Below are 23590 nucleotides of genomic sequence, written 5' to 3' on the forward strand. Positions count from 1 at the left end.
TTCAATACTGCCAAAAATATATACAGGCTGGCATGTACGAGAAATTGGGAAAGGGGTACCTTAAAACAACTTGGAACCTGCCCTATTCACATGCATGTGTCAGTAATAAAGGACAGAAAGTGTTTCTTAGTGGCAACAATTGTGCTATGTCACTAAGCGGCACGCTTCTGTGTAACGGAATTAGTTTGCACGGAGCCTGTGAAGGGAATTCATACAACCTTTCATGTCACCAGCAAGGCGCACCTGCAACTGAAATTGAACCATTCTTTCAAAGACTCTATAATGGGAGTTACATTCTTATTGTAGACCGCAGATGTTGCAGTCTTATGCCCGGGACTCCTTATCTAGTAACTACAACAGCGAAGGTCAAGTGCTGTGGACGTTCTTTGTTCCCCAGCTCCTTTCCAGACAGGGAGGCAAGGGCATGGCCCAGTTTGAAAATTACTTCTATTCGAATAGACACTTTAAGCAGAATGAAAACAGTGCTTCTTCAGACGCCTACAAGGCTCACGTCATCAAAAGAAACGTATGATCTACAAGTCGCAAGGACGACTGCAGAGATACATACATTATTATCAACTAATTCCCCCGTACATTTCGCGGAAATCCTGAGCGAAATCTTAAATATTTCTGATACCACAGGGGTCTCAAAAGTATTTAAGACAGTATTTTCGATGGCATTAACACCATTCAAAGCCATACTGGGTATTTTTCCAGATTTCGTCCATTCGATTTTTGGCGGACTTCCCCTGATCCTGGGACTAATTGCAGGAATCCTATTCCTAGTCCTTATTTTTCGTTATGGCAACCCATGTCACAGATCAAACTCTCGCGACAATGGAAGATTCGATCCTAGCCATTGGATACCGGGACCGGATATCAAAAATCCTGGGACTCTCCCGGCTTAGAGACCTGAACATGACTTGGTTTCTATCATTTCGACCAATGTGGCAAAGGTGTGTTTTACCTGTACTAAGGTGTCTGCTATGCGGAGAAGAATGCGTGTTAGACACCTGTCTGACGCTACAATCGGATGCGCCAGTGGATGCAGATACACTGTTGGTTCCTACCAAGGTTCACGCTTTGTGCTGCCCTCAAAGGCTGCCAATCCTGATGACGGCATTCCTGGAATCTTCACCACTACGATTGAAGAGTAGTGAAGTTCGAGATGAAAGCAACATCGAACAGGTACGACCTTCTGTCAGCAATGCAAATCAGAATGTCAATGGAGACAATCATGCGCATGAATGCATGGTTACCCCTATTTCCGACTTAGTGGAACTTTCCCATGAAGCTGTTGACAGTTTTTTCGAAAGCCTGAATGATATGATGTTCTCTCCAGAACAGAAATAGAGACTTTTGAGTAAACTCGCACACGGCGTTCCCTGAATTCGGCCTTCAACTTTAAAAATAAAGTCACATGAACAATTACAATCCAGTTCACGGACAGCAATTTTTTCAGCATGCCCCTTAAAATATTTTTCTACATATTTTTTCCCGGGACACTGATCTTCTGCTTAAAGTAAGAAACTATTCCTAGAGAACTAAGATTTCTATTTTTAGATACTTTATATAGACTTTAGCTGCCCGCTGGTATGTTCACAAATATTTTATTATGTGATGAAATGGTCTCGAACTTCCTTTCTGTATAGCCATATTAAGAGCCATTTCATGTGTATTTCTCATATACCAAAAAAGCAATAATGCATACAAATGCGTGTTTACTTTTGCATTTAAATCATAGCTTAAGTGCATACAATATATATGACTGCAATTTTTCAGTATATTTGAAAATTTCGAAATGCATTTAGGTATTTTGGGGTGGTAAGGTATACGCTATACTCTATAGTATGTTGTACTATGTTATACTATGCATAGATTAGTAGATATGACCATAGTTAGCGTGGAGTGGGTGTCGTGTATTTCTATAGGTTCTGAATCGATCCCCCTATTCCTGACCCTATTCTGGTTAAACTAACTATCAAGTTAACTAACAGTCAGCCCATGAGGCAAGAAAAGCCCCCATGATGCAGATACCGTTATCTGATGCAGTCACACTACGGCACAGGAACGTGTTATCTGATTAGGTCATAACGCTTGAGATCTAATTAGACAAGCGACATTCCTCCAGCCCCTGATAAGGCATACGACGTTCTCATAACAAATCAAACCTATGACAACCTGGAAAATCCGTGCGGCCATTGTTTTGATTTCACAGAGAACTTTTGCAAAAGAATGTGCTAACGAGCAAGTCGTATGACATCTTTATTGACGTACCTATGTCCATCCTTACGTCAATCTCGGCACCTTTAAGGTATAAATATTGCCGACCTTGCCCTATGCAAACACACGCGTGGTGACAAGACGGAGCAGCCATACTTGCCGAAGCCGAGAGCAGAAGCAGACCCCGCTGGCAGCAGCCCCGCCTTCCTGACGCGCTGAGAGACGCGCTGCTATCTCAAGCCGAGAGACCCAGCACCGGCGCTTCTGGGCAGCCCTCGCAGGCAGCCTGGAATATCGAGAGCAGAGAAAGAGATACCATTCCTCATTCATCCTAACTTCCAGGTACAGAACTGAATAACCCCTCACAGAGAATTCTTTAGTTATTCACTTGGCAAAAACAAACTTAACTTAAACTGTAACTTTCTATTCCCGCCCACGCATTAGACTTAGGTCAGGTACACGGGGTAGGCGTATTTAGAAACACCAGTTGAGTACGTTTAGTCAAATGTATATGTGTATGTAAATATATTTTAATCATTTTAAACATCATATGGCTCAGAAACCATATCAATGTTTTTACAGTATTATTTTATACTATTGCTTTTAATGTATGCACTTTACTTAACTATAAGTATTGCAATAATATCGATCCATTTCTCTTGTACGAGAAAAGAGACTGATCAATAAATAACACCTTTTTATTGAACACGCCCGTCTCTTCCTTTTCTCTACATTCTGATGAGACTAAGAATGCACGTACTGACTGAGTAAAATAATTGCCTTGTGCTCACACGACTCTTGAGATTGACTCTTGATTAGGGGAGAGCAAAGTTGTCATGTTCTATGGTTGTCAGAAACTAAATCCCTTCTTGTCTAATCAGGGAAGTTAATCCTTCCTTGAACATTCGAGAAAGTTTCTAGCGAACTCTGAGCTTAGCTGGCAAACCCAAAAATTAAGTCTAGTATCGACAGTAGTAGACCTAGTTAACGTCTGGCCTAGGCCTTTACTGCTGTAGGTACTATTCCAATGCGCAGAGCCTATTGGGAAAATAGGAGCTACACTACACGACAAGCATGCAGTCAACATTAGGGCACTGTCCTCACTGTCGTCGACGAATGTCTGGAGGCGATGTCGTTGCAGAGCACCAGTGACGGCAGAGATTGTCATCAGAGAGTACATCGACCGTATCGTCGACAAGCTGGCACATTTTCATGTAGAAAAGTGCGCAGAGTGAGTCTAGACGCCTGAGAGTAAATCTCGTGGGCGTAGATGTGGGAGGCAGACTCAAAGAAGGCCAGAGACCCCTTAATTGTGATGTTACTTCAGCTGGTGAAGTAGAGGAGAAGCATCACCTTAATGTGCAGGACAAACAAAAAAATCCTCCCACATCAGAAGAGGGATATAGTCTAAGCACAAGAACAACCCCTTCTCCTCCTACCATGTCAGAGACAGGCAGAGTGCTGGTCCATATACTCTTCATGAGGGTTCACAGGAAAAGGTCTCAGCTTCCCACAAGTGACGCAGGATCTAAAGGTAGACTTCATGTAAGAAGACATTACAAAACTGTGATATTATGAAGAAAAAATTGAAGAAAAATGAAGAAAATTGAAGAAAACTGAGTAGAGCTCAGGGAGACTCCCTTCACACGACGCGCGGTAGAAAATCTGAAAGCCTGAGCCTTTGGGGAGAAGATTCTGGTGGGTGCTGTCGCCTGATTGGCTGCAGTTTGGTCTATACAAAATGACTAGGATAGTCATGAGGGAGGAAGTTTTTACTCTTGTAGCTTGGGCTACTTTACTTCCTGGTTGGTTATTACCAAGTTTTTCTAAGGATATTATTGCATATTACTGCTTTTTATATACCGTGGGACTCCGACGACGGGGAATGATTCAGGCATGTGAATCTATGAAAGACACCCTAATACTGGAGAATCATTTTCACCATCACTTCGGATCCTGCTAGTCATCAAACACATGACTAAGCATCTAATCTGGAGTCTCTTCCTGTCGTCCCTCTGCTTTGTGCTGTTTTCTTCAGTTATAGATACAGTCTTCCACTGCTGTTGTGTTTGAGTGCATGCTTTAGTAATGTCTGAATACATCATTATCGGTGTAAATGAAGATACATAAGAAATACCTATTCTGTGAGGTTAATGGAGAATTTAAGCTGTGCGCTTCACCACTTTGCCATTCTCTGGCCTGCAAAATGACTGCTTCCCCGACACTCTAGGTAAAAGGTTATTTTCTCTTATGCCCCAGGGAACCAATGGTTTCATGAATACCCCAGTGGTCACTTTCACAAAACAACTGATCCATAGTTTGCTTGCAGAACTGAATACGTGTGGAGTCTGTTCTCATCATGCAAGATCCCTACAAAACGCACTCTAGCCACAGCCTGTGTTCTTGGACCATGGCAGCGTCTTTCAGGGAGGGCAACCCCCATAGATGTAACTGCGGAGCGTACGGAAAACTGTACAAACAGGCCTTTGCTGTGGTCACAAGTCTACCCAATCTTGAAAGTGGACAAGGAGGAGGTAACAACCGATCAAGGATCAGGGATCCCTGCAGTGCGTGTTGTAAGGCAGTTCCCTCTGGGTGAGTCGCATCGTACAGCCAACACTTTGGATATTCCAATTTTGCTACTGCATAATATAATTCAAAGTCAGGGGCCCCTCAGCTACTTTACATCAGGGGATGTTCTACATTACTGAGGGCAACCCACATCCTACCCTTAACCCAAATAAGATTGGATAGCAGACTCTGTAGCCCTGCAACAAAGGCTTTCCTGGTGGACAACTGTAGGGCCATAGCCAGATATAAAATCTGCATTAACAGCAACATTTTGGTTGCCCGGTCTGTGCTGCAGCATTCACGTCACACAGAGCAGCTCACAGGGCTGTGCGCGGTGCAGCAAAATTCCCACTAGGTGGCGCTGCGTTCACCTGCTCGGCTCTTTCAATATTGGTCATCCCAGCAGTGAATGAAGTGGCTGTTTTAGGGTCGGCAGGCGAGCAAACTAGCTGAGTGCATGATGGGGCCGGCGGTATTTGCACATGGAGGCCCCTTTTCCCACTAGGTATGAAGACGCAATGCTGGGCAGCTGCAGGTCTCTACTGGTATCACTGATGGGCTCGCTTGCAGGCCAAGGAAGGGCTCACCTGCTGAATCCACGGTCTGGCTGAGGGATGGCCTGCCGGTTTATGGCCTTTTTGAGGCCCTCAGGTTATGTCCCTTCGCACTGGACGTATGACTTTAAACGCATACTTTTACAACGCACACCTTTACAACGCATTTTTTACAACGCAACACCCATTACAACGTATTCCATTACAACGCATGCCATTACAACGAATTTTTAAAAACTACCTTTACAACGCATTCCATTACAACACATAATTCTTTACAACGCATAACATTACATTGCATGTATGGTAAGTATTGGGTAGTGTAGGGGTAAAAATTACTATTCTAACTCCAGGGGGTGCAACAGTAGGGTAAGTGTTGGATAGTGTAGGGGTAACATTTACTATTCTAACTCCAGGGGGTGAAACAGTAGGGTAAGTGTTGGATAGTGTAGGGGTAAACATTACTATTCTAACTCCAGGGGGTGCAACAGTAGGGTAAGTGTTGGATGGTAATGGTATGCGTTGGGTATACAACGGTAACCACGCATTTTTTACAACGCGGTACCGTTACCACGCTACTTTTACCACGCAAGTCGATACAACGACTTGCGCTGGGGGGCGCTCCAGGATAGTAAATATATTAATTTACTATCCAACTCCTTTCCCTAGAGTCCACGGGGACTGGAGTTGGAATAGTAAATTAAAAAATGTACTATCCAGCGCCCCTCCACGCAAGTCGTTGTAACGACTTGCGTGGTAAAAGTAGCGTTGTAACGGTACGCGTTGTAAAAGTACGCGTGGTACCGTCATATATCCATGCGTTGTAATGGTATGCGTTGTAATGACTGCGTTGTAATGACATGCGTTGTAATGGTATGCGTCGTAATGGTTGCGATGTAATGGCATGCTATGTAATGGATGTTGCGTTGTATAAGTTTCGTTGTAATGGTAGTGCGTTGTAAAAGTTGCGTTGTAAAGGTTGTTTCCCCTTCGCACTGCATGATTTGCAGGTGCGCTGCCCCCACTTTTCATCCACCGCTTTTGCACTGGTTGTTGTGCCACTATGCTGTTCTCACCATACACTAGGCGGGCACCTTGTCACCGGTCAGGCTGCTACACTTGCGGCACTCTCCCGCCTTGCAGGACTATGCGACCTCACTTTCTTGAACTTCTCCCTCACAGCAGGCAGACGGGAAGAGTTACGGGGAGGTGCTTGAGGTAAACGGTCTGACTGTATCTTCCCCAGTGAAGAAAAGTTAAATCTTAGCACCAGTACTGGTGATTTCTTTTGTGGGCAGGCGGTGGCAGCAGCGCTTCGACAAACAGTAGTCTCACCCACGGCAGTTGGTAGCGAAGTGGTACCGTGCGGGGGTTCCTTAGACGTGGAAGTTGGAACACTCTTCTCCCACGAGTCATAGCTGATTGGCGGCCAGCAAACACACGGGGTTAGATCCCATCCTCGTCGCCATTGTGGTGTCTTGGGCCCTAGGCCCACATGCTAGACGAATAACCACGCAACACACAGTGGTAGGGTACTGGTATCTGGCCCAGGGCACGTGCCCCCAACCCCTTTTATTTGCAGAGTCACCTGACCGGTGACGCCTGTGTTGGGTGGGTGTAACATGTGGGGTACAGCAAAGCAGATCACTAGAACGTGTCCAGCCGGACACTACAGTTACTACCTTGCCCAGGATTATATAATCTATTTTTAATAAAGACAAGGGGTGGAACGAGCACACATATAGAGGATCTCTCCCCTGCCTCAGAAGTACTACTATTAAGTGCTTCCCGCAGTGACTCCAGGAGGCAGCTAGTGTGTCCCATCCATTATTTGTGTGCTGTTTTGTCAGATGCCAGAGTACTCCAAACAATATTGCAGCTCTTTCAGAACTCACCAAAGGGAAGAGATTATTTCCTTTGGGTGATGGGCAAGCTGCCTATTTTTTCACAACACGATTGGATTAGTGTAGGACAGCAAAAAATGTTTTTTTTTAAATCTAATTAATTATAATAAATAATATCTACTTTTAATATAATGAATGCCACCATAGATTTGCTATTTCTTAGTGCTGTTGATAACAGGTGTTCCAAACAGCAAATTTGAAGATGCTCACTGCATCGATCTTGAAAAGTGGTAGGTCTCAGTTGGTCCTACTGAGATTCGAACTTCCGACTGCGATGAAACAAATGTTTAATAACTACAGTCCTAGTGATTTTGCTATGGCTGCAGTTATGAACCTATTTTATTTACTAAAATGAATAAAGACATAATGTAAACAGTAATATTGTGTTTATTGCAAAACAGAATTCGTATTGTTCGTTTATTTTATTTTTTTGTAATTCACGAGAAGGTCAATTTCCCCTGTGCTGGCTAGAGCAGTGGTTGCCAACATTTTTGGAAGCATGACCCACTTTTTAGAACGGCAAGCTTTCACGACCCACCTACCTTTAATGGACATGAGATGGGGAAATTTTTGTATGTAACTAAAGCATTCTGTGATAGTGCATTGTCATTTACAGAAAGCACATTTCCCATTGAAAGGGCCACTAACTTTGCACCCACATTCAGTTTTACTTATTAAACTATAAAGCATACAGCACTCAAATGAAAATGTCTGAAATAGGGATTTTTGTTCATATTTATCATTCGTGCCTCATTAATTAAAGTGGCTTTCTTTGTTTTGTTCCAATTAAAATCTCCCTTCCCAGCACACTTCAGAATTACAAAAAACGTGTTCTTCATTTTCGTTTATTCCTAACTGTTGGATGTATTCAGTTAATTTACTGGTATTTACATATTATGTGTTGCAAAAAATAACATCCTAAGCTTGTCACATAAGCCACTTTAACAACTCCTCTCACTATGCAGTCAGAGAAAGAAAAGTAAACACCAATCCCATGTTAAAAGACTAGGTAGCAAACGTGTCAGAAGCCATAGCCTGATATCTGACCACTGCCTTTGAAGCACTGCGAATATGACCAGATAAACACAGAATTTAAAACATCCTTATTTATTGCGTGGACTTTCCTGAACCAGCGAAACTCGTATCCCGACCCACAGTTTGGGAAACACTGGCCTAGAGCCACTTATGATTCGTTATGGGAGCAGATATGTTGAGTCCAGTGAAATTCCTGTTAGTTACCCTGGTCGATTATTCAAATCATATTTCGAAGGACTTCAGGCATTATTTAGATTTTGCTGAGCTGTACTTTGTTCTGCCAGGTCAGCGGTGTGATGTACTCTGCTGACCTGGAGATCTCAGTGCCATCTAGAGGAGCCACTATCATCTCAGCTCTGCTTGAGGTCACTGAAACATTCCCGTGTGGACTCCATGCTCAGGACTGGGCTGGCCGTGGCGGGCATTGGGCATTTTTCCGGTTGGCTGTAAGGGTGAGGGCTGGTTTTGCAGTGGTGCTGCAATATCGGGCACCAGTGCCAAAATCAGTAGCGCTTCACACTTGCACCCCCAACTCCTTCCCGGGGCTGGTCCTACAAAATTGCCAGGGCTGCTTTGAGTTCCCAGTCTGGCCCTGTCCATGCTTAATGCCCCAGAACAGCAATGCTTTTTGTTTTGAAACTGAACCACCAAAAGTGTTGTTTTTTTTTTACTGAAAATGAATGATACAAATTGCCCTGGCATGCTGTAGTTTTTCTCTGAGCGCATGGGGCTAATTCTTTTTTTTTGTGGTTCTTGTTCAGGAAATTTGACGGCTTCTCACATTCTAAATTGAGCGGGAGACCTGCACGTATAGCAGACAAGTATTTTCTAAATCTTTGCATTATACTAATATATTTATTTGTTGTTACCATTTTGCCACTTTCAAAAGCTCTCAGGAATAAGCGGTGGAACGCTGAATATCGTTCTTTTAGCGGTCAAAAAATTTGGGGCTCATGCAATTTGTATTCTCCCCTTGAACACTCTCCCACTTGAGCATCATAGCTGTAGTAAGCCACCCGGACTCAACACCTGCATGCTTTCAGGAGGCAGTAAACAGACTTTTAAAATATAAGAGTGAATAATTTTGTTTTGTACAAAGTATAGTATGATATACTATAATTAGGGCTCCCGGTTTTATGGTATTCATTTTTTTAGCATTTCTGTCTGTATTTATCCATATTTATTTTTTGCCCACTTTATCTGTATTTATCCATATTTATCGTGTGTTTTGCAGATGAATAAAGTTGTTAAACTGTACCTTTCCATATTTATTTAACTGACAGATGCGCACTCATACTTTGATGTCTGTCTGTTTTAGCTATTTCAGCTGCCAATATTATATAACAAAACTGCCACTTGTAAATATTAGCATTATATTACAAATGTATGTTGACGTATCGCACTATTTAATGAAATTGCATCTTGTTTTTATTAATTTCCCATGCTGTCCATCTGCTCAGCTGTTGGCCTATAATTCATAAACGATAGCACAGAGTCACTCAAAATAAGCCAACTTTTCTTTATCCACTTTTATAAAGAAATGCAGACAAAAAACACATTGTTTTCTGTCTGTATTTATCTGTAAAAATCCGTAAATACAGAAAACTGGGAGCCTTGACTATAATACATAACTTGTAGCTTTTGAGACAACGAGTTCACTACCGTTCCATAACTGGATATGTAACACTGATGGGTACTAGCTGACACAATCATGACCCAAATTAATACAGTTTTGAAGAATGATTACAAAAAGGAATATTTTGTAGTTTAAAAAAAATATATATATTAATTTTACACTGTTTCGAGCAATTCTTCACTCAATTTCTAAAATATGTAGATTTATATTTGAAATAGTGCATTATTTTCCATCAAATTAGAAAATATGCCATTTGACAGAAAAAGTCGATTAATTTTTCATAATATTGCATTAAGTCGATGGATTTGAATTTGTTTTCTACAGGTCGCGTGCTTTCTGCACATGACGGAGATAGTGGAGTGAATTCTGCATTGCATAGTACAGCAGATTTCCAAGAGGATCGCCATTTACATACAAATGCCAGGACTCTAAAAGGTGAGTGATATATTCATTCTCCCCAGCATCTGCAGTCAACCTGTTTGCAGCATATTGGACTCATTTATTTTAGTTTATAAACACATGAGAGGAGTAAGGCTGTGTACATACCAGGAAATTCATGAATGATAACCAGGCATTCTCTGTAGGTGTTCCTGTTTATTGCAATTCTTATTCAATAGATATTTGTGATGCTGGATCTTCGGGCCTTTCGCGGCGCTTGAAGACTTTTCTGGTGACACTGTTGTGAGAGCAGACGCAAACAATACAGGCATTTTGCGGATGGTTACACTGTGCCACTGACATAACGTTATGGATTTGGTGATGCAGCCAAGTAGATCCTGACTGTACACGGAGCCAAGTAGATCCTGACTGTGCAGAAGTTCATAGTCCCAAGAGTTGCATCTGCCCAGCCCCCCCTCACCCACTCTTAAGACAGGTCTCCCCACAACTCTTCAAACAGTGCAAGCCACATGAGTTGGCAATCTCAATGCTTATCTGAACTGGCTATTTATTTTGCTGAATTAACTATTAATGAATTGTTTAGATTTTTTCCTCGTTTAAATGTTTTTGATTGTGTTTTTCTCCCCCTCCCTTATTTATGATCATTCTATTATTCAGAAATACCTATTATCTGGGGATCTGTTCTATAACGGAACAGAAAAAAACGACATTGAGTTTAAAGTAGAGACCCAATTTGGGTGTAGCTTGTGCTCCCACAAGGGATGGCACGAAATTGGGTCGGATTTATTATAACACCTCCAATGCTCTGTCTATCACCTCTCTACCTCGCATTGAATGTCTGAACCTCGATAAACAGGAAGCAGGCACTCTCACCAGACAAAATTATATAGAAAGGCTGCTAAACACGAGGTGAAATTGTGGGCAGGGCCTCGCCTGTGCTATAGTACTGCAATTGACTTCACACACTCCTGCCCTAGCTAATATTATTTCGGCCACTGACCTGGATAAATCAATGTTCATTTAGCTAATCCGTTTCAAAAATTCTCACAAAACCAGAATTCCCAGCATAGCAGTTAAAATAATGAAAACAGAGCACAGAAGGATACTAGGCATGTTATATATCCGGGAACTAATAAACCTCGCACATACTGAAGGAAATAGCCACTTAGAGGCCTATCCAGAGGGTTTCTTCACCGCGAGAAAACCTTTTCTTTAAACAATGTAAGAGGTATAAATTAGCAAAGTATAGACTGGGTGTCACTGGTGTTACTTCTCAAATAAACCTTTGAGTTACTCCGACGACTTTCGTTGTCTCTCCGGTTCTCACTGCCCGGTGATGTGTTTAATTTGTCTTTGTTGAAATTCGGCCGCAGTAGCAAGAAGTGGAAACAAAGTCATTGCTCAGTGGGCAAGAGTCGAAGCACATAGAATAAACATAGAAGTTAACTTTTGAAGAATGCAGCAGGAATGAACAATTAACCAAACAAAACTAGAGCATACAGACATTGAAACATAGACTATATTAAAATAACTAATGTCTATATGTCCAGTACTGAATAAAATATAGACTAAAATGCGCAACTAAGGAAGAATATTTAAAAAAAATACACAAGGAATCTGTACTGCAGTTTTCACACTTTAAAAATATGATGAATTTAATGCACCACTATTAATTTGTAAACCCTTGGTAAATGCGTAGAATATTGTTGCATATTTTCTGTGGATGCTATTCATTGAAATATTTATGATCGGTATTTATGTAACACAGGCCTGGTGTTGTGTGGCGTTTTAGGCTCCGAGTGAATGTTCCCGATTCATGCCATTATATGGGTCCAATTCACATTGCCCTTATACAGGCATATAAATCAAACCTTAATTTAGGCATAGCCTATGCTACCCAAATACAGGCATGGATACTTCCACCCGTACCAAACGTCACAACGATTTCTTGGAAAACCAGCTTAAGCAGTTAGGGAAATTCCCCTTGCTTGAATATTGATTTCTCCAAGAACTCAGTTACTTTACAATGAACAACTATTCCCCAGGGGTTCATTATGACGTTCATATGCCTGACTTTACGTCAAACTATGGCATTCCTAAACACCTTCAAGGTATAAATATACCTTCACTTGCTATAGCAAACTACGGTGGCTCGGAGCAGTTCGAAGACCTACTTGCCCGACGCAGCTCGCTACAGCAAGATCCGAAGGAAGCCGACTCTCCAGCTGACGCACTGATCAGGAAGCTACCCTTCTCCTGCCGAGAATCCAGCTCCAGTGTTTCCGGCTCCCCTAGCGGGATGTTGGGAAATCGGGTCCCGAGACTGAGATACCAGACCTCCTTCATTCTAAACCAAGGTATGGAGCTGATTAGAACCTAGAGAAACCTTTGGTAGATTCTTGGCAAAGAAAACTAAAACCTATGCTACACAATACTTACTTCTTCCCGCGTACTAGACTTAGGTTAGGTACATTGGGGTAGGCGTATTTTAGAAGCACCAGTTGAGTATTTTAGCCTGTGTATTTATGTATGTATTTTTATATGGCTTAGAAACCATACAATGCTCTTACAGTATTATTTTATAATACTATTCTCCCTGTACGCATTATACTTTGCAGTCTGCTTAACGATTGTAGCAGTTCACTTCCCTTGCATGAGAAAGAAGATTGTTCCATAAACCTTTTTATTGAAAACGCCTGTCTCTCTATTTCTCTGCAACTCTGTAGTAACGAAGCATGCACGATTGACTGAGTGAAATACTTATCTATTGTTTCCATGACTCTGAAGATAAGCTTTTATTTTTGGAGAAACAAAGTTGTCATGTTTATGGGGTTGTCAGAAACCAATCCCTTCCTGTAAAGTCGAGAAAGTTTCTAGTGACCTCTGAGCTAGCTGGCACTTACAATTAAGTTTAGTATATTCGATAGAGACCTAGTTGACCTGAGTCCTACGTCAAATCTATAGGATATATTATTCCAATGTGCAGAGCCTATTGGGAATATAGGAACTACACTGGCCACAAGGGTGATGATGCCATAAACATTTACAGCAAATGACCGCAATAGCAGTTTGTATAGTAATTCATTATAGGTACGAATCCCATGGGACCACTGAAAGGGGAAGGTTTCTTCTGCTGCCCCTTGTCCATATCATGCAGTTTTGTGCCCCACGGTCAGAAGTAGACAACAATGGCTACCATTTCCTGGCAGTCATTGGAGCACTGCTGTCTCGGCCTTGTCCTTTGGCTCCCTCTACTCATTGTACCCTGGGGTTTGGGCCTCACAAAGGCACCTACGGCAATATAAAGTAAGACGGGCTTTGAGAGACATGCTTTCTCTCTGTCATTTCCACTCCCTGATCTCACCCCTTGGCAGCAAGACGGAGGCTGGCAGGGGGTAAGGAGTGGGACAATGTGTCAATCATGTGATGTCAGCACCCATGTGAGCAATGGGTGCATAATAGCACTTCTGTTAATCACGAATTTCAATACACCAGTACACCAGCATCTGAGTAAACATCCTACAGCCACCAAACCTCAGCAGAGTCACGTGCCATGTCCCAAACGGACCAGCGCACTGCACGTGCTAGGGTGAAATGAAGCTGCAATGAAGGATTAATATCTATTTTTAGGTCTCGCCTAGGCAGCGCGCATGCACTGCTCTAGGAGGGCCTTTAGCCATCGGTCTGCTCCTTTTCAAGCACACTCGGGCTCGTGGTGGCAGCCACCTTGCGGGAGCGAGCAGCGGTGCGCGAACCATATGTTTTCAATTAGCAGGGCCGCGCGCGCCGCTCCTCACTCCTGCAAGCATGAGTGCAAGATAAATAGAACCAAAATCGCTGCAGAAATGAAAAAAAGACAACCACGGCAGCACAATGGAAATAAAAGATGGGCCAGAAGGCCAAATTTGATTCCCAACGTTGCAGACGTTGCTTACATTGACACAGAAGATGCAATAAAACAAAGAGGCTACGTGAGAAACAAGGACCCCCTGATATGGATCAAGCTCCTGGGTCAGGGTAAACAATGTATGTAAAGTAACACACCCAGACACACAAGCTAACTACTGGCACAATTCAAATGGCAAACAAACCATAATTAATAATGGTATACAACTGCTTTAGCATATAAAGTACATTTTAATTCCATACAAACAGAACAACATTTGATAAAATCATTAGCTCATTAATAGGGTTTGATAAAACATCATTGCATTATTACATATGCATTTATAGATAAAAGGGGAGTATAATATAGATAATGGATGGTTTCCTGTCAACGCGTTTCGACACGTAGACTGTGTCTTCATCAGGACTTTACCATCATGGTGCTGTCTAAGAAAGTTCAGATAGATTTTCCTTAACAAAACCCTGCGAGTTCAATGCTGCGTTTGATGTAGCTAGATGACCGTCTCTTAACCCTTATAGAGTGCTAATATGATCTCATGGATATTGGTACGTTCCTATTAGGTTTACCGGCTCTCTTTTCAGAACATACGAGATATTTTTCGGGGTTGCGGGTCTATTTCTGAGTCAATCAACACGGTTGGTATTCACAGGTTGACCACTACCCTTAGTTAGATTGACTACTGTTCAGCGAGACTTGTAGCTTAAAATGTACTTTATATGCTAAAGCAGTTGTATACCATTATTAATTATGGTTTGTTTGCCATTTGAATTGTGCCAGTAGTTAGCTTGTGTGCCTGGGTGTGTTACTTTACATACATAAAACAAAGAAGCTACACATGACAAAATACTACTCTCGCATTACTGTATTTCGGGGAATCTTCTGGTAATCAGTATTGTCTTTTGCAACCCGAGGATGCCTTAACTAAATATAAACAGCGACTCTTTTAATGTCAAAACACCTGGTTTCAAATATGCCTTACCAAAAATCAGTTCGACACGAAAACACACATTTTAGAAATTTCCTATAACTTTCATGGGAAATGTAAATTTGGTTGCTTTTCATTCAGGACATGGACATCCATGGCTCTTTCTTTTGTTCTATTCACAGTATGGAATTGAGCGATCTAGTTATTAGAACAGAACCCTTGTCGGCCATCTTGGGCCGGTGTCACGGATTTAACGTCTCAAAAAAGTAGGTGTTTCAGGTTCACCACTCCGTCCGTGGAACTTCGTTACGTGTGGCTCGGTCTCCATAGAGACGGCAAGGCACGTGCCATGGATGGAGTCCTCAGTGGGGGCCCATCGGAAAGGACGCATGTCTGGGACCCCGGGGCTAGATGAGGAGCCGCGCCCTCCCGGACTGTCCCTGTTAACTCTGCTCACTCTGCACTCCCTGCTCAGCCGCTTCCACCGCCTACCGAGCCGGTACACGTTTGGTGAGTGGCGGTCCGTGTACTAAGAATACTTTATTACGTTCAGCATACCATATATACCAGTTCGCCCCGGTATATAAAACCCAAGTAATACATTAAGGCTTCCATTAATTTAGTGTCTAGTAATGAGTATCATATCCAAACAATTCCAAGACTGCATAACTCATTCTGGACAGTATGAGCTATGTAGCCTTGTACAAGGGGAACTTGAGAACTATGGTATAAAGTTCCATGATGAATCACAACCTAATGACGGTTGCGTTTTAGATGTTGCACTATCACACCTGTGATATTCCAGATGCTGTGTTACCACATTTATTTTGACCACATATATTTATATCATTAAGTCTTATTTTGGAGTAGCCTTCATAATGTTTAGAGGTCTTATAGTACACATTTAATTGTTAAGTGCACTTCCTGGAATTCTGATACCGTTTTTAGGTCTCGCCTAGGCAGCGCAAATGCGCTGCTCCGGAGGGCCTTTAGCCATCGGTCTGCTCCTCTTCAAGCACACTCGTGTCCACCTTGCGGGAGCGAGCAGCGGCAAGCCAACCATATGTTTTCAATTAGCATTGACGCACGCCGCTCCTCGCTCCCACAAGCATGAGTGCTTAAAAACAGCTTACCCTCCCCACCCTACCTCACCTCCCTCTGTCTCCTGCAGTGTTTTTACACCACTCCCCTAGTTTGATTACGCTACCTCAACCAACCCCTCCTACGCTTGCACATTTCTGCTTTCTTTTCTTACCAGTCTTCACCAACACCAGGCTCCTTACAGACTCCCTTCAACTACCTGCTTGTTGCTTCTGCCGCTTACGCTTTCTTTTTCGTTGCCGCCTTCGCTTTCTTTATTGTTTGTTTTCCTTCACTGTGTCCCCCCTCCTCCCTTCATCGTTTTCCAACCACCCCAGACTTTTTACCAACTGCCTCCTCATGAACTCTGCTGCTTTCAGTTAGTTGGCTGCCTCCAGTCCCACCCCCAAGCCACCGCGCGCGGTTCCTTCAAGCCACCCCCTTTCTTTGCCATCACTGTGTCCAGGCTCCTTACAGACTCCCTCCAACTACCTGCTTGTTGCTTCTGCCCCTTATGCTTTCTTTTTCGTTGCCACCTTCGCTTTCTTTATTGTTCGTTTTCCTTAACTATGTCCCCCCCTCCTTCCTTCATCGTTTTCCCACCACCCCAGACTTTTTACTGACCGCCTCCTCATGAACGCTGCTGCTTTCAGTTACTTGGCTGCCTCCAGCCCATCCCCAAAGCAGCTGACAGAATCAGCAAAAAGATTTGCACTGTGCCGATCAGAGCTGACTCGCACCCCGCCCGGTCCCGGCTGCTCTCCGCCCGCTCTCAGCACTTCCAGGGAGCGGCGGGGAGCTAGCACAGCGCTTCGATCAGGGACTCAGGCCAGGAGCAGGGGGGCACTCACGGCGCTCCCTCGGCGAGGTCGGGTCAATCTTCCCCGGCTTCGGCAATGTAAACACGGCCCCCGCGAAGGTCCCGATGACGTGGACCAATCCGGTCGCGGCTCCCAGACGAGCCCCAGCAGCCACCCGGGAGTCAGCCAATGACAGTGCGGCTCCCGGGAGAAGCCCTTTCCTGACGTCACAACTTCTTCGGAAAGGCGGCAAATCGGAGCGCGGCTCTTGGGGGCAGGCCTACGGCAACGGCCAATCAGAGCGCGGCTCCTGTTGATAATCGACCAATCAGGTCGCGGCCCCTTCGTTGCTTTCTCCGCGGCTTCTGGTCAATTTCAGGCCCCGGGCCGCGGCGGCGACTTGCAGGCAGATGATTTAACGCGCCCAGGGTCAACAGGGCGAGCTGGATATCGCGAATCCTGTCAGAGGACTATTTCGTCCTGGGGACGCCTACGGGCTCACACTCACTACCGCACACGTGCTGACGAGCACGTCGATCCCACGGCACAGCAGCTGATTGGCAGGCGATTCTCAGCGCGGCACTCTCAAGCAGAACAGAGAGCAGCCAGCGCGCTACACGGGGCAGATGATAGGAGTTCTATTGGCACAGCCCACAATCTCTGCAGCACACAGCAGAGCTTTGTAGTCCTTGGCAACCTTTCTGTCCCTGAGTTGCCAAACAGGAGGCCAGCTCTTCTCAGGCCCTTGGAGATTCAGTTTGAAGACACAGCACTCAGCAAAGTCTTTTTAGTTCAAGCAGGCAGGGTCACAGCACACAGCAAAGTCCCTTTCTTCTTCTCAGCTTCAGTTAGACAGCAGAACAGGTCAGCCCTTAGAGCAAGGCAATCTTCCTTCAGTTCTTCAGCAGTCCTTCTTCCAGCAGAGATTGTAGAATCTGATTTTCTGTTGTCAGGTGTCCTTCTCTTATACCCCTAAAAGTCTTTGAAGTCCTTTGAAGTCTTTGTGCAAGTGGGCCCCGAGCCCGGTCCAAACCAGTTCTGGGTGTTGCTGGAGCACTGGGGCTTTCCTGGCTTCCTTCTTTCTTTCAGTATCAGGGACAGAGGTGACAGTCGCCCAGCGGGAGGTGGAGCCAGCATTGTGGTCAGGCAGGCACAGCCCTATTCACTCCCAGGTGCTATCTCCTCCCACTTACCTGGCAGCAGATGCAGCCTTTCATCCACGGGCTGACTCAGACAACCTCCTGGGGGCTCTGCAGCCCCTGTCACCCTCAAACCAGACAGTCAATCCACAAACAGGCCCAGGCACACAGAAAGGTTAGACAAGAGAACAGCCACTTTCTAAAAGTAATATTCTCAAGCACAGAATTTAAAAACAACCTTTACTACAAGATGTGTTATTCAATTCTGAGTTCAGGGATATCAATCACTTATGTCCCATCTTGTTCCTATGGGAAGATAGGCTAGTATCCATTGGGACCAGCCTCCCCCATGTTAGTCTATGGAGCAAGATAACCTTGCAGCAGTGAGCACACAAAATGGCTGCCGCTCACTACCAGAGCATGTGACCTGCACTAGTACATGCTCTACCTTACCCATAAACTGCACCCTGCCCAGGGGGGTACCTTGAGCCTTCTATAGGGGTGACTGGTGTGCACAGACAGGGAAGGGTTAGGCCCAGCCAGTGGGGACACTGGCCAGGCGGACATGGCAGTCCACTGACTGCACACAGGCACTGCGCTGGCAGGCCTGAGACACCATTTTAGGGCTACTCATGTGGGTGGCGCAATCTGCGCTGCAGGCCCACTAGTAGCATCTGTCATCACCAGCCCTGGCACACACAGTGCACTTTACCAGGGACTTCCTGGTGATACAAATATGCCAATCAGGTATACCCAATCAATATGACAATTTACATAGGGAGCACTTACACTCTGGCACTGATCAGCAGTGACAGAGTGTCCAAAGCATCTAACCCAGCAAAAACGAAATCCAGCACAGCATCAAAAATACAGGAGGCAGAGGCAAAAAGATGGGGGAAAACCACGCCAAGGGTGTCAGGTCTAACACGTGTCCCCTCCAGCTGAAAGTGGGGAGAACTACCCAACCTCTTGGGAGTCCTCATCACTAAGCCGGAAGAATCTGGACAGACCATCAGCATTGGCGTGTTCTGTACCAGGGCGGTGCTCCACCGTAAAGTCCATCCCCTGTAGGGAAATGGACCACCTCAACAGTTTTGGATTCTCACCCCTCATCTGCATTAACCATCTGAGGGGCCTGTGGTCGGTCTGAACACGGAAGTGAGTCCCAAACAGGTAGGGCCTCAGCTTCTTCAGAGCCCAGACCACAGCGAAAGCTTCTCTTTCAATTGCACTCCATCTCTGTTCCCTGGGGAGTAGCCTCCTACTAATGAAAGCCACTGGTTGGTCTCCGCCCTCATCGTTGATTTGTGAGAGTACTGCTCCCACGCCTTGCTCTGAAGCGTCAGTTTGCACAATGAACTCACTGGAAAAGTCAGGTGCCTTAAGCACCGGTGCTGTGCACATGGCAGTTTTGAGGGCGTCAAAAGCAGTTTGACAGGCCTCGGTCCAATTCACTTTCCTGGGCTGATTTCTAGATGTCAGCTCTGTCAAAGGGGCCACAATGGTGCCATAACCTTTGACACACCGTCTGTAATACCCGGTGAGGCCTAGAAAGGCTCTCACCTCAGTCTGAGTCTTGGGGGGTTCCCAAGCCAGAATGGTATCAATCTTCGCCTGTAGGGGCGCCACCTGGCCGCTCCCCACCTGGTGTCCCAAGTACACCACTGGTCCCTGCCCTATCTGGCACTTACTGGCTTTGATAGTGAGGCCTGCCTTCTGCAGAGCCTTCAACACTTCACAGAGGTGTTGCAGGTGTTCCTCCCAAGTGGAGCTGAACACAGCAATGTCATCCAGGTATGCTGCGCTGAATTCCTCCAGCCCTGCCAATACCTGCTTGACCAGTCTCTGGAATGTGGCAGGGGCATTTTTCAACCCAAAGGGCATGACACTAAACTGGAAGTGCCCCTCTGGCGTTGAAAATGCTGACCTCTCCTTGGCCCCCTCAGTTAAGGCAATCTGCCAGTACCCTGAAGTCAAATCAAAGGTGCTGAGGTACTGGGCAGCTCCCAACCGATCCAACAGCTCATCAGCTCTGGGGATGGGGTGCGCGTCAGTCTTGGTGACCGCATTGAGCCCACGGTAGTCCACGCAGAACCGGAGTTCTGGGGGGCCACCGGGGGTAGCAGCTTTCTTAGGCACTAAGACCACTGGGCTAGCCCAGGGGCTGCTGGAGGGCTCAATTACCCCTAGCGCTAACATCTTGGAAACTTCTTCCTTGATGCTAGCTCTGACCTTGTCAGCCACCCTGTAAAACTTCTGTTTCACAGGCAGACTATCTCCAGTGTCCACATCATGGACGCACCAGTTGGTGACACCTGGGGTCAGGGAGAACAGGGGGGCGAACTGACCCAAGACCTGGCGACAGTCCTTCTGCTGCTCTGGGGTCAGGGTGGGCGAGAGGACCACACCATACACTGTCCCATCTTGCTCCTTGGTTGCCAGGAGGTCAGGGAGAGGATCACTATCCTCTTCCCCTCCAGCATCAGTAGCCAGGAGCATAGTCACTTCAGACCTCTCAAAGTGGGGTTTGAGGCGGTTCACGTGCAACACTCTCAGGGGCTGCCTGGGAGTCTTCATGTTAACCAAGTAGGTAACCTCGCTCTTGCGCTCTACCACCTCATATGGCCCGGTCCACTTGTCACGGAGCGCACAAAACTCCACCGGCGCCATCACCCACACTTTCTGACCAGGGTGGAACTCAACCAGAGAAGTGTTCTGGTCGTACCATCTTTTCATCTCCTCCTGGCTAGCCTCCAGGTTCTCTTGAGCGAGCTTCCTGAAGCGCTTGGTCTGGTTGCGAATGGCCAGCACATAGCTGAACACATCCTGAGGGGTTTTCCCACGGGATTTCTCCCACCCCTCCTTCACCAGAGTGAGAGGTCCTCTGACAGGGTGGCCATACAGCAACTCAAAGGGACTGAACCCTAAGGATTTCCGAGGCACCTCCCTGTAGGCAAACAACAGGCATGGTAGCAAGACGTCCCACTTCCGCCACATGGGCTCTTCCAGGCCCATAATCATGCCTTTGAGGGTGCGGTTGAATCTTTCAACCAACCCATTTTCTTGAGGGTGGTAAGGAGTGGTGAACTTGTATGTCACTCCACACTCCTCCCACAGAGACTTCATGTACCTAGAGATGAAGTTTGTACCCCGGTCGGAGACCACTTTTCTGGGGAACCCCACACGGGAAAAGATCCCCATTAAGGCACGGCCCACCACGGGGGCTGTGACTGTCCTGAGAGGGACTGCTTCCGGGTACCGGGTGGCATGGTCCACCAAGACCAGGATAAACCTGTTGCCTAAGGCTGTCTTGGGGTCCAGGGGCCCCACGATGTCAATGCCCACCTGCTCAAAAGGGGTGCTCACCACAGGAAAGGGTTGGAGGGGTGCCACGCACTTCCCTCCGCTCTTGCCACTGGCCTGACAAGTTTGGCAAGACTTACAAAAGGCAGCGACGTGCTTCTTCATCTGGGGCCAGTAAAAGTGGGTGACAAGCCTGTGATAAGTCTTGTCTTGCCCCAGATGTCCTGCAAGAGACACGTCATGAGCCAGACCCAGTAGGAAGTTCCTGAAGCGCTCGGGTACCCCCAGCACACGAGCTGCACCGGGCTCAGCGAACTTAGGCTCACTATAAAGTAAATCATCTTCCCAGTAAATCAAATGTTCCTTGGACCCCAGGCCTGCTGCCTGGTCTGCAGCCTGCTGCCGCACACCAATGAGAGAAGGGCACTCCTTCTGAGCCTGGCAGAATTCCTCCCTGGAGGGACCCCCATCTTGCTGCCACTGGGACAGCTCAGGCAATTCCCCCAGTTCGGCCACCTTCTCCCCTGTAGGTTCCAGGGCATCCCCCTCAGGTTCTGCTTCCTCCTGGACCGTGGGAATGGTGGGGGCTGGTTTCCCACGCCCTCTACCCCTTCCTCTCTTGGCAGGTCCCTGGGCCATTGTTCCAGGCTCCAGTTCTGCTAATCCACCCCTACTGGCTGACATTGCACTTGTGGTCACACAGATCCACGCAGGCAAACCCAACATTTCCAAATGAGTTCTGTGCTCCACATCTTTCCATGGAGAGCTCTCCAGGTCGTTACCTAATAGACAATCTACAGGCAAGGCATCACTTACAACAACTTCCAAAATACCGGAGACTCCTCCCCATTCAAAGGGAACACGTGCTAACTTGCAGAGGCGCACTGAACTGTCAGCTGCCACCACAGGACGGAGTACCTTGGGAATGATCTGCTCTTCAGACACCCACTGACACCTGACAGGTGTCACGCTGGCCCCTGTGTCTCTCAGAGCCTCTATCTCTCTTCCACTGATGGTCACCTTCTGCCCGTATTTTTTATAGTGTTAGCGGGCAGCAAGGTTTCCTGGCCCGTCTCTTGGTCTCCTAAAGAGACAAGGGTCATCACTGCTAACCCCTCCTCCCCCCTGGGAGCCAAATCGCCTCCCAAAACTACACTGGCTAACCCTGGGGTTGGAGCACCAGTGGGTGCTGAGGTTTTGTGGGGACATTTGGGGGCAATGTGCCCCACCTCCCTACATGCATAGCAAGTAGGCGGGGACCTGTTGTCCTGCCTGCCCTTAAGGGGCCAAGGCTTCTTAGACTTGGGGGTTGGGACTCCTTCTCCTTGGAACTAGTTTGGGGCCCTTTAGAAGACTCCTTACTGTTACCCTTGTCCACCCCAACCTTCTGCTGGGGACCCTGTCCACCCTTGGCTGGGGTACTTACCACCCCCTTGTGGACCCTGGTGCTAGTCCAGCGGTCCGCCTCCTTAGCAAGCTCACTGGGATCAGTTAACTTGCTGTCTAAAAGATGCTGGCGCAGCTCTGGAACACATAAACTACTCAAGTGCTCCCAACTAATCAAGTGACACAACCCAACATAATCAGTTACTTTGCTGCCTTTTATCCAACCTTCCAGTGCACGCGTGTACATACTCACACACTTCACCCAAGTACTAGAATCAAGTTTCTTGAAGTTCCTAAACTTCTGGCGGTACTGTTCTGGAGTAAGCCCATACCTGAGGCATAAAGTCTCCTTCATAGTGGGGTAGGTTAAGGTACCTGCTGCTTCTAAGGGTGCCAAGACATCCCTCCCAGAGGCCTCAAAATGCTTCCACAAACCTGCCCCCCAACTCTTCTCAGGCACTTCATTCATCTTTAAGGCAAGCTCATAGGATCTAAACCATGCATAGATATCCTCGCCTCTCTGATAATTCTGCACCAAATCTTTGGGTATGTATACCTTACCCGCCTGCACTGGCTGTACGCTGCCACCATTAGAACTGGACTCCCCTTGTTTAGCTTTAAGGTCCAGCTCCCTCAGACTCAACTCATGAGCCAACTGGAGTTTCTTCTCCTCCAAAGCGAGAGCATTTCTTCTCTTCTCCGCCTTGTCCTCATTGTCAAGGCGAACC

The 23590-nt window shown here is 46.1% G+C and overlaps 1 protein-coding gene and 1 long non-coding RNA gene across 3 annotated transcripts in view; one reads left to right on the forward strand and one right to left on the reverse strand.

Annotated features, from left to right (window-relative positions):
• LOC144828875 (uncharacterized) overlaps window positions 1-23590 on the forward strand; it is a 778691-nt gene that overhangs the window by 685932 nt on the left and 69169 nt on the right. For both annotated transcript variants that reach the window (XR_013610548.1, XR_013610549.1), the window contains one exon: window positions 10248-10358. This is a non-coding gene — a long non-coding RNA (uncharacterized LOC144828875). The remainder of the gene's footprint in view (window positions 1-10247; window positions 10359-23590) is intronic.
• The window catches only part of COLEC12 (collectin subfamily member 12), a 585337-nt gene that overhangs the window by 202759 nt on the left and 358988 nt on the right, over window positions 1-23590 (reverse strand). The gene's annotated exons all lie outside the window — the stretch shown is intronic.

This window comes from Lissotriton helveticus, chromosome 4_1, assembly GCF_964261635.1.
Source record: "Lissotriton helveticus chromosome 4_1, aLisHel1.1, whole genome shotgun sequence".
NCBI classification, from domain to species: Eukaryota; Metazoa; Chordata; class Amphibia; order Caudata; family Salamandridae; genus Lissotriton; species Lissotriton helveticus.